General features: G+C 36.6%; 1 non-coding gene across 1 annotated transcript; it reads left to right on the plus strand.

Annotated features, from left to right (window-relative positions):
* Positions 1–8,627: 8,627 nt before the first annotated feature.
* Positions 8,628–8,735, plus strand: LOC148565082 (small nucleolar RNA R71). Its single transcript, XR_015883859.1, has one exon. It is a non-coding gene; the product is annotated as a small nucleolar RNA R71 (small nucleolar RNA).
* The last annotated feature ends 6,457 nt before the right edge of the window (positions 8,736–15,192 follow it).

The following is a 15,192-nucleotide window of genomic DNA, read 5'->3' on the forward strand; positions in this document are numbered from 1 at the left end:
AAAGAAAAGCATAGTAAATTGACAGCAAGAATGAAATCTAACAACAATTATTGCAAGGAATTAACAACAACAATAAAAAAGAACATTATTGATATGAATTACCTCAAATTGAATTGAAAGAAAGTAGAAGAAACAAGAGTAGATCAACAACAAGTATGGAAATAGGGTAGTAGAAATTACAACAAAAGAATAGAAGAATAACATGTAACAACAAAGAATTGAGAAGTAGAAGTAGAAGAGAGCATGAATTAAAATCTAGATCTAAGATTATTGAACTAAACCTAATCCTAATTCCTAGAGAGAAGTGAGAGCTTCTCTCTCTAAAAATAACTCTAAACTAATCCCAATGTCCCTAATGATGGAATGAATGTGAGTGATTGTGAATTTATGTATATTCCTTCAATCCTTGGTTCTTTAAAGCAATTTGGCGCTAAAGTTGGTTGCAGACTGGGCCCCACAACTCTCAGAATTTGCTGGGCACGTTTTCCTCTTAAAAGTCACGTACGGCCACCAACGCGTACGCGTACATCACGCGTGCGCGTCCCTTGAGTCTTCGCGATCCACGCGTGCGCGTACAGTGCGCGTGCGCGTGGATGAATATATCCAAATCTTTGTCTTTTTCATGTGTTCTCCACTTTGCATGCTTTTTTCTTCACTCCTTTGATCAATTCCTAGCCTTTTTAATCCTGTAATCACTAGCAAACTCATCAAGGCATCTAGTGGAATCAAAGGTGAATTAAAATCATCAAATTCAAGGTCTAAAAAGCATGTTTTCACACTTAAGCACAATTTAAGGGAGAATCACAAAACCATGCTATTTCATTGAATAAAAGTGAGAAAAGGTTGATAAAATGCTCTAAATTCAACACATGATAAACCCTAAAAAGGGGGTTTATCATCAATCAAAAGCAATCCCACCCCTACCCCCAACAAGCAAAGCAAATCATGCTAACAATAAAAGAAAGCTTGCTGGGAGACACTCAAAACAGGGGATATCAAACTTCTCCTCTTCCCCTTTGATGTCATTTCTCTTAACTAACTGGAAGAAGAGGAAGAAGGTTAAGAACAAAATGTCAAGCTAATGACATTAAAAGAGTGCTTGTTGGGAAGCAACCCAACCGTAGGTAACATTTTCTTTCTTTGCTTAGTTTACTTTCAATAATTTGGCATCAAATTACATGAAATAAGTTTGGTGTTGCCATGCAACAATTTGATTTCCAAACCTTCACTGGGTACTTGCATCATTCTAAAATGAAAGTGTCACACTAAGTTTAGTGTTGCCACTTACCTTTCATGCAAAGTACCATGCACACACCACTTATTAATGCAATCACATTGCCTCTATTTCTTTCTTGTGCCTTCATTGTTACTCTTAATTTTGCTTGCTTAACCACATGCATTACTCACATTTCATTGTTTTAAGACATTCATGACCCACCATAAACCATATCACCACTGTATTATTTGTTGCTTGAGGACAAGCAATCATTCTAAGTTTAGTGTGGAAAGGAAGGAATAGGAGAAAAGTGACAACAACTATATGAACTACAAGGTGGTAAAATTTCTTCTCCTCTTATTTGTTTCCAGTACTTTAAATTGCATGATTATCTTCTATTTTCTTTGTATGCTTGTGTGATTACTTCTTGTGAATAAGCATAGTTTGATTCTTGAATTGGAACATGTTACTGTGACATTATAACTACCATCTTGAATTTTGTAAGTCAAAGTAATTAAGCATCATGATCATAAACAAACAAGGAAACTAAAGAAGAATCTAGCATGAGCATATAAGTATTGGGAGGCTAGCATGACTATTTTTCGCTCAATTGCATTTGAATTTGTTTAATTAACGTTTTCATCTAGGAAATTTTATAAAATTTTTGAAATATTGAAAACTTTGAATAAGCAAATCAATTAAAAGATCAAGTAAGAAAAAGGGGAAAAAGGAGAAAGTTTAAGAGCTTTGAGTACCAATGATAATTCATTAGTCAAGTACTTGTGGTGTTTATATATCAAGCAAAAAGCATGAAAACAAAACACTTAGAGTCAAGGCTAGGCTCAAGTGCAAAGCACTCCCTCAAAGCTCAAGGCTCTAAGCACTAATGATTAGAAGGAAAGTAAAGAAAAATAACAAACGAGCTTAAAGAGTCCTCTAATTAAATGCTTGTGGTGCTTATGTATCAAGTGGTAATACTTGAAAAAAAAAGCATTTAGAGTTGAAGCTTTTAACTAATGGTGCAAAGCACCCAAGAAGCTAAGCTAAGAAAAAGATGAAAAGCTTGATTCAAGGAAGGAATATAAAGAAAAGATTTCATAAAATAAGCTAGATAGAAACATCAATCATTTGAATTTCTTTTGTGATTGATGCATACATAGTAAACTAGCCAACCATGACCATTAAATTTATATTCTTCTCACCTTGGATGTCAAATTATATTGAATGATTCTTTATTTTCTTGTGGACAAGCAAAGTTTACGTTTGGTGTTGTGATGCAAGTGCATCATGTTGTGTTTTCTATTCTTTTTCATATATAAAAATCAATCCATAATGCTTAATTATGGAGTGTTTTGGTGATTAAAAGAATATTACTTTGATTACTTGAGTTGATGAATTTTGTATGAAATGATAGAAAAAGAATCAATAAAAGCATTAATAGAAGAAGCACACTCCTAAGGTGGCAAAAAAGTTGGAAACAAACTCAAAGAGAAACAAAGAGGATTTGCAACCCTGACCTCTTCACACTCCAACAAAAATAACTCGAGCTACAAAGCTCCAAATGAGGTGATTTCAGTGTCATTGGAAAGTAGACTTCCAGAGCTTTCCAACCATATAAGACTCTATAATGGACACTACATTTGGAGGTGCAAATCACCATTCTTTCAGCATAACTTACCTGGCGTGTGGCTAGGTGTGTCTGGGCATGGCACGCTGGGCCAAATTTCCTGCAAACATGCCTCGATGACCTCTGCACCTTCAAAAGATCATAACTTGGGCTAGAGAAGTCCAAATAATGCGCTTCTAGTGGCTTTAGAAAGCTGACATGTAGGGCTTTCCAATGATATGTAATAGTTTATAGTGGGCATTCAATTTTAGGACGCACCAGATCAATCTTTCAACGTGCAAGGCTTCCCAAGCCTTCAAAAACCCAGAGAGCCACTTCAATGACACTTCGCATTGGGCCACTTCCAAATACCTCAATTCCTTCATTTATTCTTCAATGTTTCAAGCCTCCAAGAAGAGAATTAAAATTTCACAAGCCCAAGACAAGCCACAATTAACAATCAATCAAGACCTTAAGAATCGTCTAAAAGTAGTTAGAAAATTTGCATTTGATTGTAATTTCATTTGAATTTGTAATTTAAGTAGCTTATAAATAGGACTTTAGATTTACCATTTTACACACACCATAGAGGGGTGGAGGTGACTCCACTCCCTTCTCACTCTTATCTTCTTCCCTTCTTTTATTTTCTTTCATACACTTTTGTAAATATTTTGTTATGAGTCTCTAACTCTTTTCATTGGGAAAGAGAGCTATATTATTTTTCAATAGATTAATTTGATTTCTTCTCCATCTTTAATTCTTCTTTTATTATTTCTTCAGAAAAAATCTTCGTTCTTCATTTTAAGGATTCAATTGTCTTGGGAAAGAAATTGAATTCACATGGATTCTATGTGAGCCTTGGAAAAGGGATCATATCATAGAATCATGCTTGAATTTCTTTCTCACAATTTAGTAAATTTGGATTTGGGTTTGATATTGTGACATGTAATCATCCCAAAACTTGGGTTTATGAGATTGTGTGGCTCTAAATTGGAGACCAATCTTCATCTCTTCTCATGAGCAATTAGATCAAGGAATTGGCAATTGATCAAGTTAAGAGAGATTGACTTACCAAGGGATTGGGTTTCAATCACTTATGATTTGCCAAGAGATCAATGAAATGCATGATTGAAGAGGAGATGAGAGCTATTGATCTGGAGAATGCAATAGCTCTTGATCCCAATGTTAATTTCATTCTTAATTCTTGTTATTTACTTCTTGTCTTTAATTCTTGTCATTTACTTATGCACATTTATGCCTTTATTTACTTATGCATATTTATGCCTTCCAAGTGTTTGTAGAAATGCTTCACTTGGTTTTACTTTCTAGTCATTTACATTCTTGCAATTTAATTTTCAGCAGTTTACATTCTTGTCATTTACTTTCTTGTTCTTTATTGCTTTCATTTAATTTCAAGTCATTTACATTCCTTGTTTGCTTATCACTCAAAATTGAACTGTCTAACTAGAATAATCAATGAACTATTGCTTGCTTAATCCTTTAATCCTCGTGGGATTGACCTCACTCTTGTGAGTTTTATTACTTGATACGACCCGGTGCACCTGCCGGTAGTTATTGCAGAATAATTTAAGTTTATCAAATTTTGTATCAAGATTTTGGACTAAACATAGGGAGGCATTACCTCTCTGGGGTTTAGTTCCATGTTTTTTCTGATCACAAGAGCTTGAAATATCTCTTTGATCAGAAAGAGCTTAATATGCGACAGAGGAGGTGGATGGAGTTACTAAAAGACTACAACTTCGTGCTGAATTACCATCCGGGAATAGCAAATGTTGTAGTGGATGCCCTAAGCTGGAAATCATTGTGTGCTGCTTGGTTGATGCTTCGAGAAGAGGAATTGCTTAAAGCGTTCGAGAGCCTGAAGTTATGTGTTCAAGATGAGTCCGAGACTTTGTGCTTAAGTCAATTGTAAATTTCGAGTGAGTTTAAGTCCAAGATCGAAAAAAGCTTAACAAGACGAGAAGGAATTGCAGAAGGTGTGGCCGACAATTGAGCAAGGGAAGCGATGGAGGGTTTCGTGGGACGATGACGGATTATAGAGGTTCAAGGGCAGAATCCGTGTACCGAATGTTGGAACCTTACGACAGGACAGCTTGAGTGTTTACATCATATTCCACTCTGTCCTTGTTCCTGGCCTCCCCAGCTGTATGATAAAGATTCTTCCATTGCATAAAGTCTTGGTGATATTCCTCAAGCTGATATTGTCTTTAAGATATTTTATTGAAAGACTCCTGGAATTGATTTGATTGCTCCCTGTGCTGATCCAATAGTTTTGCTTGGAAGTCTTCTTGAGCTCTCATATATTGCTCATGTTGAGCCCTCAAATATTGCTGGGACATTTCTGTAATGGAATTCTGAATCTGGCTTAAATCCATGGTGGTTTAGGTTGGGATTTGTGGCTCTTCTTCTTGTTCTTCTTCTTCTTGTTCTTCCTCTTGTTGTTCTTCTCCTTGTGGTTCTTCTCTTATTTCCCTTCTTTGTGGTCTCCTCCGTGGCTGAACAATTGTAATATTCATCATCCTTTCCAAGGTCATTGGCATGCCCAGATTCAGCCAAATTGGATTTGAATCCTCTAATGGCACCCTGGCTTTTATGCATAACTGCATGATAGTGCTTGGGTAGTGAAGCCAGGATTCAGCTGAACTTTCTTCAGAAGTCTTTTAAATGTCCTTTGCAATGATCTCATGGACTTTTATCTCACCTCCTACCATAATGCAGTGCAGCATGATGGCCCTTTCTTTGGTGACTTCTGATGTGTTAACAGTGCCCAAAATTAATCTTCTTATAAGTTCATACCACCCTTTTGCTTCAGGGGCGAGATCCTTCGTTCTCAGGTGTTTGTGCCTTCCATAAGCATCCCTCTTCCAATCAGTATTAATCACACAGATATCACTAAAAATTTCATCATAATCTGGATGACCATTTATTCTCTCCTGATAACCAGGCTCATCAAAATGTGCTGCCCTTAGGCCCAGAACCCTCATGATGCTCTTCGGGCTAAAATCAACCTCCACACCCCTTAGATAGCTTTTGTAAGTAGTGGGAATGGATGTATCCAACCTCGTTGTATTAGCATAAAACTCTCTTATGATGTTGGCATTGATTTTGGTGATCGGGCTAGTGAGTGCCTCCCTTTTCCTTTTTCTTATCTTCTCTCTTATTTCTGGGCATTCACCTTCCAGCAGCTGGAAAGGAATTTTTGGCAATATTGCCTTGGAGTTCATCCATATATATTACATTTCATGAAATGATGATTTGAACATCCATTGATCAAATTCAGTTCTTTCTTCAATAGCAGACTCTTTCCCTTTCCTTCTTTTGTGGCCTGATGAAGATGCCATGGTTATCTTAGTATTTGGCCGAGTAAAGGTGGACAAATAATGATAAATATTGGTTAGTGTAGTGTAATTTGGGATGGAAAGGTGGTTTTAGAGTGAAATGAGGTTATAAACTCAATGAGACAAGAAGGGTTTAAGGCATAAGGAAGCATGGTCGTGACTTTGAACCTTAAGGACACAAGACCAAATTTATGAGTGCATGAAGGTTAAAATTGGAGCTATGAAACACGGTCCAAGTGAGAGCTATATATAGCAAATATGGATGGAGTTTGGATGGTCGGGATGCTATGTGAATGGGTGAGGATGAGTGGTATGCATGTAAAGTTGAATGAAGACAAAGTTTGCCTCTTCCTTGAGCATGTGGCTCGGTCATTTAGGTATGGTGCACCTCCCAAGCAGTGTGCAGATTTATATTCCCTAAGAAATAGATTTCAAACCATGGGACCCACTTCTTGCCTTTATATCAACCGTACCCTTCATTAATTTTTCTCTTTCATCCATTTATTCCTCTGCATCCCTATCCATCACAAAAAGGAAAGAAATACGAATAAAAAAGGTGGCGGCAAACACATGACCTGCTGTAATTAAATTTAAAACTAAAGACTTGACTAGTGTGTCTCATGGGTATTCAATCAGCCGTGACTCCTTGTGTGCATTTCTCTTGAAATTCTTGCTTTTTCACCAAGGATTGTTTCAGGGGCTCTGTTTCCGGTTCACTGTGGCTTTCCTCCAAGCACATGTTGCTGTGATTATCCTTTGGCTCTTTAGGTTCTGGCTCAGATTCATATGTAGGTTTGAAAACATGAAAGGTGAGATGTTCATCATGTATTCTTAGTATTAACTCTCCTTGTTCCACATCTATGAGTGCTCTAGCAGTGGCTAGAAACGGTCTCCCCAGAATGATGGGATGGAGGTAACTTTCTTCCATGTCTAGAACAAAAAAGTCAGTGGGGAGAAAGTAATTTCCCACTTTGACCAATTCGTTCTCAACTACTCCCTCAGCTTGCTTTTGAGTCTTATCAGCCAATTGGATGATTGCATCCGTGGATCTCTGCTCATTAATTTGCAACCTCTTCATGAGAGACAGAGGCATCACATTTATGCTAGTTCCTAGATCACAGAATCCTCTGTCAATCCTTGTATCTCCTATGGCACAGGGGATATGAAAGCTCCCCGGATCTTTTTTCTTCAGAGGTAAGTCCTTCTTGATGAGGGCACTAGATTCCTTATTCATTATCATTGTTTGTCTCCCTTTCAAAGTTCCTTTCTTGGTCAGCAGGTCTTTTATGCACTTGATGTATGTAGGCATCTGTTGGAGAGTTTTGATGAAGGGGATGTTGACACTAAGGGATGCAAACATGTCTAGAATTCTTGAGTATGACTTTTCTTTCTCACCTCCCCTGAGTCTCTGAGGAAATGGTGCCCTTGGCACATAAGGTTTTAGCATTTCCTTTCTTGTTGGTTCTTTCCCCTATACAGGTCCAATTCCTTGTTCCTTTCCCTCCAAGTTTCCCTGGAAACTTTCTTGGCTGTGCTCTATTGGCTTGCTGGTATCTTCTTCCAGGATTTCTTCATTCACAAGAGTAACTGCCTTACACTCTTCCCATCTCACCTTCTTCATTTTCCCTCTTGGATTTTTCTCAGTGTCACTTGGGAAACTATCAGTGGACTTTGGAATCTGCTGTGAAAGGTGTCCTACTTGAGATTTGAGGTTCTTAATAATCTCTCCTCGGATTTTCATACTATCGGTCACTTCTTCCTTGAAATTCCTATTGTCCTGGACTTCCTTGCAAAGGTTGGTGAGCATAGCTTCAATCTTGGATAGTTTGTCCTCTGATGGTGGAGTGAGAATTGAGTGTTGAGGCTGATTGGTTTTGGCTTGATATGGTGGCTGAGAAGAATTTTTGTATGGATGTCGATGTGATATTGGATTGGATTGTTGGTAGGTGTATTGGTTGGGATTATGGGGTTTGTAGTCTTGAGCTTGGTTTTGTTGGTTTTCCCACCCAAATTTTGGGTGGTTCTTCCAACCAGGGTTATAAGTTTTAGAATATGGATCATGAGCTTGCCTAGATAAATTTCCAAGGTAATTGACTTCCTACCAGTTAACTCCTTCCTCTGTGTCCAACTCTCCTTGAGGTGATGGTTGAGTGTGGATGGCTGCAACCTGATTCTTCTCGATTTCCTTGGTCAAATCAGCTAGTTGCTTGGTGATCATCTTATTTTGGGCTAGGATTGCATCCATATGGTTTAATTCCATGACCCCCCCATTGTTACTTCTGTCTGAGGCATAAAAATACTCATTCTCAACCACTGTTTCTATGACATCAATGGCTTCTTCAATGGTCTTCTTCTTGTTCAGAGAGCCTCCAAATGAGTGGTCTACAGCCTTTTTTGATTCATAGAAAAGCCCTTCATAAAAGATATGCAATTGCACCCACTCATTAAACATCTCGAGTGGATATTTCCTTGTCAAATCTTTGAATCTCTCCCAGGCTTCATACAAAGTTTCACCATCCTGCTGTCTAAATGTCTGCACCTCAATTCTCAGTCTATTCACTCTTTAAGGAGGGTAGAACCTTGCTAAGAATCTATTCACCATATCCTCCCAGGTTGTCAAGCTTTCTTTGGGAAATGATTCTAACCATTTGGATGCTTTATGCCTCAAAGAAAATGGAAACAATAGAAATCTATAGGTGTTAGGATGAACACCATTAGATTTAACTGTATCACAAATCCTTGCGAATGTAGTGAGATGCTAATTAGGGTCTTCTTGGGAACTTCCTCCGAAAGAACAATTGTTTTGCACAAGTGTGATGAGTTGAGGCTTCAATTCGAAGTTATTAGCATGGATGGTTGGCTTTTGAATGCTGCTACCACAATTTTCTGGGTTTGGATTGATGTAAGAGCCTAAGACTCTCCTCTCTTGTCCAGCAGGATTGGTTGCACCTCCTCTGGCATGATTTTTCACCTCTCCTTCATGGTGGTTTTCCATATCATCCTCCATGTTTATATCCAAGTTCTCCTCTTCTTCTTCAGCACCAATGGTCTTCTTTCCTCTTGCTTCCCTCCTTAATCTCAGGAAGGTTCTTTCTGGTTCACTATCAAAAGAGGTTGAAACCCCTCTTCTACCTGTCATACAAGTACCAAAACAGGCAGCAACCAGCAAGGGAAGATTTCATAGTTAATGAAAAAGTGTGTTTAGAGCAATTGAGGCAATTAATCAAACAGTTAATGAGTCAGTGGATAAGTTTTGCAGGAAAGTAAGGAAATAAAGAAAAATAAAGAGAAACAACTAAAATTGTAGAAAGTAAATGTAACAGCAGAAATTGAAGTTGAATTAATCAAAAGAAAAGAAAAGTGCTCAATCTAGTTATCCTCCAATTTAGTAATTGTCAATACAAAACCAATCCCCGGCAACGGCGCCATAAACTTGATGTCCTGAAAACTGTCTCTCAACAATTTCCTACCGGCAAGTGCACCGGATTGTCGTCAAGTAAAAACTCACTGTAGAGTGAGATCGAATCCTATAGGGATTGGTTGGTTGATCAATGTTAATTGGAGAATTGTTCTAGTTGAACGAAATTAGAGTTAAATTGGTGTTGTAGAATGTAAATTGGCGGGAACTTAAATTGCAAGAAACTAAAGGAACAGAAATTAAATTGCAGAATCTAAAGAACAGAAATATAAATTACAGGAAATTAAATGGCAGAAGCTTAAATTGCAAGGAATTAAATGGGAATGGGTATTGAGCATGAAATTAAAGAAGCAGAATGTAAACAGAATGGGTAAGATCAGAATAGGGGGTTCATTGGGTTTTAGGAGATATTGAACTCTCCGGATCAATTCATTTTCATCTCTTCCTCAATCAATGCATTCATTGACTTTGCTTGACAATCTTAGATGATTGGATCCCAATGTCTTGGCTCTCCAATCTCTCTAAGCATGAACAATTGTCTAATGTCTTGATTTAATTGCTCATGGGAAGAGATGAAGTTCGGTCACTGATTAGACCACACAAATTCATAGATCAAAGTATTGGTAGGATTAAATGTCACAATATCCATCCAACCCCCAATCTAATCCAATGTAAGAAAGCAATTCTACCATGAATTCCTCATCCCTCTCTCAAGGATCAGAGGAATTCCAATTATGGATAGCTTCTCTGTCAAGACAACTGATACGTACTTCAAATGTTCGTGATATGAAGAGTTCAAATGTTATTTAGAAGATATTATTTTACATTTTTAGAATGTTTTAATTTAATTTAATGTATTTTGATTTTGTTTATTTAATTACTAGATTGGGCCTTATGTTTATGGGCTTTAGAGTTTTCTTTGTTTTAACCTAATAAGAGGTTATAAATACCTCTTTAGCTATTGTAGTCGTAGCATAGAATTTTTAGAGGTTTGAAAACCCCTTTTTGGTTTCGTGATGAAACCATGGTGTGGACAATTGAGGTTGAGGAGTCCCTCTCTTGTTACATCGGAAAATTGAGTAGAAGGTTGAGGAGTCCCTTCGATTCAATTTCCAAACTATGGCCCTTTATTGTTGCATAAAAAAATTGGGTAGAAAGTAAAGTGATTCTCTTTGTATTCAATTTCAACCTATCTTTTTTGTTTTTATTTCAATTTCAATGTATCTTTTTTATTCAATTTCAATTCCTGTCTTGTTTATCTTTTTATTTCCGAATCATTTGGTATCAGAGCTCAGGTATTAGATTAATTCTTATTAATCTATATTTGTTCTTCTTTTATCATAAAAAAAAGAGTTCAGTGTCTGCCGCGTCTTTCTTTGTGTTCTTGTCTTCATTTGCGTTTCATTATTGTTAAAAAAAAGCATAAAGTGAAATTAAAAAAAAAAGGATGAAAAAAAACAAAAAAAAAAAGAAATGATCTTCCTTGTAATTATTGTCCTTTTCATATATTATTTTTTTCCACCTATAAGATTCGAGGACGAATCTTTTTTGAAGAGGAGGAGAATGATACGTGCTTTAAATGTTCGTGATATGAAGAGTTCAAGTGTTATTTAGAAGATATTAATTTATATTTTTAGAATATTTTAATTTAATGTATTTTGATTTTATTTATTTAATTACTAGATTGGGCCTTATGTTTATGGGCTTTAGGGTTTTTCTTCGTTTTAACCTAATAAGAGGTTATAAATACCTCCTTAGCTATTGTAGTCGTAGTATAGAATGCTTTAGAGGTTCCAAACCCCTTTTTGGTTTCGTGATGAAACCATGGTGTGGACAATTGAGGTTGAGGAGTCCCTCTTTTTTTACATCGGGAATTGGGTAGAAGGTTGAGGAGTCTGTTCGATCCAATTCCCAAACTATGAAGTTGACAAGTTAGGTTGAGGAGTACCTTTCTTGTTGCGTCAAGAAATTGGGTAGAAAGTAGAGTGAATATCTTTGTACTCAATTTCAATCTATCCTTTTTATTTTTATTTCAATTCCAATGTATTCTTTTTATTCAGTTTGAATCTTTATCTTTTTGTTTATCCTTTTATTTCTTTATCATTTGGTATCAGAGGTCAGGTATTAGATTAATTCATATTAATCTATATTGTTCTTCTTTTATCATAAAAAAAAGAATCCAGTATCTGTCGCGTCTTTCTTTTTGTTCTTGCGTTCTTGTTTTTGTTTGCGTTTCATTATTGTTTAAAAAAAAGCATAAAGTGAAAAAAAAGGAAGAAAAAAACAAAAAAAATATCTTCCTTGTAATTATTGTCCTTTTCATATATTAATTTTTTCCACCTACAAAATTCGAGGGCGAATCTTTTTTGAAGAGGAGGAGAATGATACGTGCTTCAAAATGTTCGTGCTATGAAGAGTTCAAGTATTATTTAGAAGATATTATTTTATACTTTTAGAATTTTTTAAGTTAATTTGATGTATTTTGATTTTGTTTATTTAATTACTAGATTGGCCCTTATATTTATGGGCTTTAGAGTTTTCTTTGTTTTAACCTAATAAGAGGTTATAAATACCTCCTTAGTTATTGTAGTCATAGCATAGAATTTTTAGAGGTTTGAAAACCCCTTTTTGGTTTCGTGATGAAACCATGGTGTGGATAATTGAGCTTGAGGAGTCCCTCTCTTGTTACATTGGGAAATTGAGTAGAAGGTTGAGGAGTCCCTTCGATTCAATTTCCAAACTATGTCCCTTTATTGTTGCGTCAAGAAATTGGGTAGAAAGTAGAGTGATTCTCTTTGTATTCAATTTCAACCTATCTTTTTTGTTTTTATTTCAATTTCAATGTATCTTTTTTATTCAATTTCAATTCCTGTCTTGTTTATCTTTTTATTTCCGTATCATTTGGTATCAGAGCTCAGGTATTAGATTAATTCTTATTAATCTATATTTGTTCTTCTTTTATCATAAAAAAGAGTCCAATATCTGTCGCGTCTTTCTTTTTGTTCTTGTTTTCATTTACGTTTAATTATTGTTTAAAAAAAAGAAGCATAAAGTAAAAAAAACAAAAAAAAGAAGAAAAAAAAGAAATTATCTTCCTTGTAATTATTGTCCTTTTCATATATTATTTTTTTTCCACCTACAAGATTCGAGGACGAATCTTTTTGAAGAGGAGAAGAATGATACGTGCTTCAAATGTTCGTGATATGAAGAGTTCAAATGTTATTTAGAAGATATTAGTTTCCATTTTTAAAATATTTTAATTTAATGTATTTTGATTTTGTTTATTTAATTATTAGATTGGGCCTTATAGGGTTTTCTTTGTTTTAACCTAATAAGAGGTTATAAATACCTCCTTAGCTATTGTAGTCGTAGAATAGAATTTTTAGAGGTTTAAAATCCCTTTTTTGGTTTCGTGATGAAACCATGGTGTAGACAGTTGAGGTTGAGGAGTCCCTCTCTTGTTACATCGGGGAATTGAGTAGAAGGTTGAGGAGTCCCTTCAATTCAATTCCCAAACTATGGCGTTGGCAAGTTAGGTTGAGGAGTCCCTTTCTTGTTGCGTCAAGAAATTGGGTAGAAAGTAGAGTGATTCTCTTTGTATTCAATTTCAATCTATCATTTTTATTTCTATTTCAATTCTAATGTATCTTTTCATTCAGTTTGAATATTTATCTTCTTGTTTATTTCTTATTTCTTTATCATTTGAGAAGTGTAGAAAGGAAATAAAATTTGGCAGAGTTTCAGTATCAGTCAATCTAGCCCCCCTTAACTAACTTGAATCCTAAGCTATTTATACACTTTCTTCCATTGGTCTTCAGTCTCTGAATTGGGATTTTTGGACTTAATTGAAATGGGTTGAAGTTGCTCCAAATGGCTTCCCTTGCTGTTGAGAAGAGATCTGCTTCAATTTGCCAAGTTCTGATGCTCACGTTGGAGTCCATGTTTGAGGGCCAACGTTGAGTCAAACATCCTTCAGAGAAATTGGTTTTTGGACGTTTTGAGCAACGTTTGACTCAATGTTGGAGTGCCAACGTTTTCTTGTCCACGCGTACGCGTGACATAGGCGTGAGCGTGCATGGTGCAAATTACCAGTTCATGCGTATGCGCTGCCTATGCGTGTGCGTGGTTAGGGCCAAAATGCTCATCCACGTGTGTGCGTCTCCTACGTGTGCGCGTGGATGCAAATTCCCAAACTTCAACTTTTAAAACGTTTTCGAAGATGTTGGCATCAGCGTTGGACCAACAACGCTCCCTCCAACGTTGATTTATCCACGCGTGCGCGTGGATTACCAATTTTCATGCTCACGTGTACGCGTAGCATACACGTGCGTGTCGATGCGCTTTTTCAAAATCCTAATTTTGGAGCTCAGATCGTGCACGTTGGCCTCAACGTTGGATTGGCAACATTCCCTCCAACGTTTGTCTATCCACGCGTGCGCGTATAGCACACATACGTGATAAACCACTCTTTTATGGTTTATATTGTGTTTAATTGTGTGGTTTTATCATGATCCTTACCCACTTACTCATTAAATTAGCATGAAATTATAATTCCTTCCTGAATTTGTTACATGTTTGAAAACTGCTTCCTAGAGACTTTAATTATGTATTTTTAATTCTCCTTTATTCCATTCGATGTCGTGATCTGTGTGTTGAGTGTTTCAGACTTTTTAGGGTATGAATGAGTTGGAGATTGGAAAGGAAGCTAGCAAAAATGGAAGGAACACAAGAATTTGAGGAGATAACCAGCGAGAAGTGACGCGGTCGCATGGCTCACGCGACCGCGCGAAGGAGAGCAAATTGCAGTGACGCGGCCGCATGGCTCACGCGGCTGCGCGGATTGGAAAAGCTCAAGCGACGCGGTAGCGTGGACGACGCGAACGCGTGGCAAGGAAAAGCGCGAATGACGCGTCCGCATGGACGACGCGATCGCGTGACATGTGCGATCTGCATAATCTGCAGAATTTGTTGGGGGTGATTTTGGACCTTATTTCGACCCAGTTTTCGGACTGGAACAACAGACTAGAGCCAGAGAATATGCAGAAACAAAAAGACAACATTCATTCTACACAGTTTTCAGTTTTAGATCTAGTTTTACTCCTTTAGGTTTTTCTCTCTAGGTTTTAGAATTTTAATCTTTAATTGGTCTTAGCATTGGAACTTTGAGAAGAGTTATTTCCTCATCAAGACTTCGTCATTCTAGTTCGTTCTCTTAACTTGGTTTTATTCTTCCATGTTCTTTGCTTTGTTCAATTTTGTCATTTGAATACTTTCATGAGTATTTAATACAAGGATTATTTCCTCCATTTTAATTTATTTTCCATTCCAATAATCATGTCTTCTTTTGATTCTCTTTCATATGTTATGGATTTATTATTTACAATGAGCGAGTAGTTTCTTCACTTGATGGGGAGTTGATTGAAAGGAACTTTTGAGTTGGAAGGATTGAAAGAGAATTTGTAATTGGGTTAACTGTTGGATTGCTATCCAGTCACTAACACCAATCCCTTTGAACTAAGTGGGTTGCAACTCGTGAATAGATCTAGCATTCCAACTTGTTTGACTTTCCTTTACCTAGTAAAGGATAACTAAA

The sequence above is a fragment of the Arachis ipaensis genome, chromosome B5 (assembly GCF_059453495.1).
Source record: "Arachis ipaensis isolate K30076 ecotype BB chromosome B5, ASM5945349v1, whole genome shotgun sequence".
NCBI classification, from domain to species: Eukaryota; Viridiplantae; Streptophyta; class Magnoliopsida; order Fabales; family Fabaceae; genus Arachis; species Arachis ipaensis.